The sequence below is a fragment of the Penaeus chinensis genome, chromosome 39, assembly GCF_019202785.1.
Source record: "Penaeus chinensis breed Huanghai No. 1 chromosome 39, ASM1920278v2, whole genome shotgun sequence".
NCBI classification, from domain to species: domain Eukaryota; kingdom Metazoa; phylum Arthropoda; class Malacostraca; order Decapoda; family Penaeidae; genus Penaeus; species Penaeus chinensis.
This window is the reverse complement of record NC_061857.1, coordinates 2,144,457-2,149,456: the sequence shown is the minus strand read 5'-3', so window position 1 is coordinate 2,149,456 and position 5,000 is coordinate 2,144,457. Positions and strand designations below refer to the sequence as shown.

General features: G+C 33.8%; 1 protein-coding gene across 1 annotated transcript in view; it reads right to left on the bottom strand.

Annotated features, from left to right (window-relative positions):
• Positions 1 to 5,000, bottom strand: part of LOC125046905 — a 73,720-nt gene that overhangs the window by 23,924 nt on the left and 44,796 nt on the right. The gene's annotated exons all lie outside the window — the stretch shown is intronic.

The window sequence follows — 5,000 nt, the reverse complement described above, 5'->3', positions numbered from 1 at the left end:
CAGTGAGGCAAAGAGCAGCTGCCTTTTCTGCGTCTCTTGTTGCGTCATAACACTCGCCGTCGAAGTCGAGGTAATGGCAAAGCTCTCGGGAGGAGGAAGATAACGAGAAAATTGGATCACAAAAACCTTTATGAAGAGAGTCGTGTTGGACAAGCGAGTGGGTGTGTTATGTGCGTGCTATAATCATTATAGTATTGCTGTCATCTTTGTCAGCATTATTATTGTTATCATTATGACTACTGCTATGCTACTGATATCAATATTAGTTTTGTCCTTATTAGGGAACGGTTATCATCATTGTTATTATTGATATTATTATGATCATTATCATATATACTGCTATTATTAGCAATATATTATTATCATTATCAATATTGTTATTTTTATTATTATTGTTATTATTATTGCAATTATAAATATTTTATTGCTATTGTTATTAATTTTGTTATTATCATTATTATCATCACTACTATTATTACTATTACCATTATTACTGTTAGTAGTGAAAGTAGTAATAGCACTAGTACTACTACTAATGTTGTTGTTCTTATTCTTGTTCTTATTATTCTTGTTATCACTGTCATTATTATCATTATCATTACTGTTGTTTTTATTATTATCATTATCATCATCCTTATCTTTGTTGACATTATCATTGTAATATATACTATTACTAATATCATTATTTTTGTCTGCATTTCTATTATTATTATTATCATTATCCTCATCATTACTATTAATATTATTATTATCATTATTACCGTTATCATATTATCATTATCATTATTATCCTTACTACTTTTATCCTTACTACTATTATCCTAACTGTTATTATCATTATTATTATTGCCATTAATATCAATAATACTATTATTATTATTACTTTCATTATAATTAGCATTATTATTATCTTTTACTATTATTATCAATATTTTTATCATAGTTGTTATTACTATTATTATTATTTTTATTATTAGTAGAAGTAGTAGTAGTATTATCATTACTATAATTATTATCGTCATCATTATTGTTATTATTGTCATCATTATAATTTTTATCATTATTAAAATATCAGTTATTGTTGTTATAGTAGTCGTTGTAGACCATTCCTGTCAGTTAAGTTATAATTTTCATCATTGATTATCACTATTCCTACTTTAATTCTTAATGTATTATAATTCTGATAAATGTTATCACTGTTATTATTATTATCTCTATTGTTTTTATTATTATTATTATTATTATTATCATTGATATGCTTACTATTATTATCATCATCATTGTCATTATTACGATTATCACTGTTATTATTGTTATTATTATTATAATTATTGTTACTGTTATTTCCATTGTTATTACTATTATTATTATTAAGCTAGTTTTTATCATTATGGTTATCATCATTATTATCATTGACATTATTATTAGTAGCAGTAATATTAGTATTAATATCATTGTTATTAACATTATTATAATTATTATTATTGTTGCTAGTATTATCATTATCATTCATAATAATAGCAGGGTGATCATTAAACCCCTGTTATCATGGGAACTGAAGCAATTGAGAATTGAGGAGGCTGCCCTCTCAAAGGTGAGAATATCTGGCAGCAACACGATCAGTGTGAGTGGTTACACCTACTACTGATTGGGCCGAAGCAAGGCTCACTATACCCAGGGGAGAGTGATAGCTATCTCCAGCCATCTCCAGCGTCAATAGTGGAGGTTACTCCAGTTGATGAGCACATGATGGCATTGAGTCGGGAATATAATTCTGGCTTCATGTCTCTAATTGCGGTGTACGCTCTTACTGATGATTGCTAACTCAATGTGAAGAAAGTGTTCCAAGGCAAATCTGCATCCGTGGCGAGACATTCGCATTGTTCTGGGAGATTTAAATGCAGTTGTGATTGAGCTGACTGCAAATTGTCTGTTGGTCTACGTGATTCGAGAGATGATTCCAGCAGTGAGAATAGCCTCATTCTCCAGGACTTTGCTAGGACCTAGAGACTGAGGATTTCTGACACCTGGTTTTAGCGCCCCAACCTACGTCATTGGACATGGTATAGTGACATGGGTAGGCTACTGCGGCTAAGGAGATCGACCACATCCTTGTTAGCACTCCGTGAGGGATCCTCCAGAACTGCAGGGTTTACTGGAGTGCCGAGTTATGTGGTACCGACCATAGACTGGTTGTGGATACTCTTGTAGTCCACTTCAAAACCCCCATCCCTAAGGTGTTTCATCTGGACAGTCTGAGGCGGGGAGAAGCATACCTGGAGGTCCTCTACAATTATCTCTGATCAATTTGTTGTACTCGAAAACCTGATAGACCCTGCAGTTATGTGGGCCTCTTTCAAGCATGAAACACTTGACACAAATCAAGAGTCCATTAACGAATGCCCAAGATCAAGAAATAATTTTATCTCACTTGAGACACTGGAGGTCACAGATGTGTGCCACATGGCTCAACTAAATGGCGATTTGCGACTTTCCTTGGTGCGCAGGACTCAGATGCTGTTGAGAAGGGACAAAGAACAATATATCAGGAATATTGCTGAAAAAGTCGAAGGCCATTTCCTAGTAAATGACCTTCACCCTGCCTACCAATTCCTGATAGAGTTGAACTTTATCAGAGACGACTGCATTCCACTCAGTAGATAAATGGATCACCTCAGATCATGTTGGGGTTCAAGAACGTTGGGCTGAGTATTTTGAGCAGCTGTATCAGGTTGACCATCCAGCAGTTGGATTGGATGCCAGTGGTTTGAAACCTCTGTGCCAGATCCAACTATCAGTGAAGAACTTCCAACCCTGACTGAGGTTTGGGAGATTTCTAAGCTAACCCGATGCAAAGCAGTGGGCATATGCAGGATCCATGCTGAACTACTAAAGGCTGGTGGTGAACGTATGGCACGGGGCTTGCATGCTGTCCTGGTAGTCTGGTACCATTCCCTCTGGCCTGCTGAGGGGAGTGGTTATCCTTCTCTGGAAGGGGTAAAGAGATCGTTGGAACTGCAGCAACTAGCGTGGCATCACTATACTCATCATACCCGGCAAGGTTTCTGATCATATTCTTCTAAAATGGATATGAGCCCATCTACTGAGGCATTAGAGACTAGAGCAATCTGAATTTTCTAATAGCAGGTCCAGAATAGACTGTATCCTAGCACTTCAATTCATTGTGGAATGACGTCCTGGTCATGGACTGCTCGCAGCTTATCAACCTCAAGAAGATATCTGACTCAGATCATTACGAACTCTTCTGGGAGATCCTGAGACTTAGAGGAATTCCAACAAGGATTATTGGATTAATAACAAGCCTGTACACAGGTACTGAATGTGCTGCAAGTGTGTTAGGATCTTGTTGAACTCCTGTCTTGATAATTCAGGAGTAAGGCAATGCTTGTGCATTGGAGTAGCGTTCTGACGGCTTTTGCAACAGGTCTTTGAACTAGATCATGGGTTACAGTTGGTAGGATAATGTGTCTATGTGACGGCTACACTGTGAGACTGGCATAGGACTTGTTACCTGCACAATCCGGGACCGCCAACTCAGTCTATACGGGCACCTAGCTCGCTTCCTCATGGATGACCCTGCCCAACTTCCCGAGATAATCCTGGGAGGAGGAGGCCTGTGGGACGACCTAGGAAGTCGTGGCTGTGGCAGATTGACCAGATCTGTCGCGAGGAGTTAGTAGAGCTGGGCCGAGAGCCTGCCTGACGCCTCGCCGTGAGGAACCCTCATGGTTGGAATCGATGGGTGGATGCGTTGTGGCGCCCCCGCCGGCATCCGCTCCGTTGATTGATTGACGATTATTATTATTATTATTATCATTATTAGCATTACTGTCATTGTTATTACTAATCATTAATATTTTGTCATCAGTATTATTGCCATTATTATCATTATCAGTATTATTATTGTTATTGTTATTGTCATTACTATTATCATTATTATCATCATTATTACTATTATTGTTATCATTATCATTATTATCATTATTATTATTATTATTATTATCATTATCTCATTATTTTATTATTATTATTATTATTATTATTATTATTATTATTGTTATTATCATCATCCTCATTATCATTAACATCATCAATATCATTAACGTTATTGTTACCGTTCATATAATTCATATTAATGCTGTCATTGTCATTATCTTTATTATTATCATTATTGTCATCATTATCATTATTAACATCCTTATCATTTATTATCATCAACGCTGTCATATTAGTCAATTCTATTATTATTGTTATCCTTATTATTTTTGTTGATATCTTTATTCATTTTGTTATTTTCATTATGAATTTATGAATCTTCGCTATTGTTATTATCATTATTCTTATCAATCTCAAATCACTCCTATTATCATTAAAGTTGTTCTTATTATTATGATTTTTACTATTATCATGATCATTATTTATATCATCATTATTATCATCATTGTGATTATTATTATTTTAATTAATTATATCATTATACTCTTTATTATTATCATTATTATCAATGTCAATACTATTGTTACCATTATTTTTGTTATCATTATTGTTATCATCTTGATGATAACAACAATATGAGTACTACTAATAATAACAATTTTATTGATGATGATAATGATATCAAGGATAATCATATCAATTATTATAATGATTGTATTAACAATGATGATATTTCAGTTTCATCACTATCATCATTATTTCGATTATTTTTATCATTATCGTCATTATTTCTATTATTATTGTCATTATCATCATTATTTCATTTTTATTGTCATTATCATCATTACTGTCGTTATCTTCATTATTCTAATTGTTATTATTAGAATCATTATCATCATAGTTACCTTCAACATTATGATTACCGTTAATTGTTTATTTTCTGATCCTTGCTGGCCATTTACTCTGTTCAGCTGTTTCTAGTGCTTAGCTCAAAGACTATCTCTTCTTTAATGTCATTACACGAATGCGTTAAAGCAGGATGT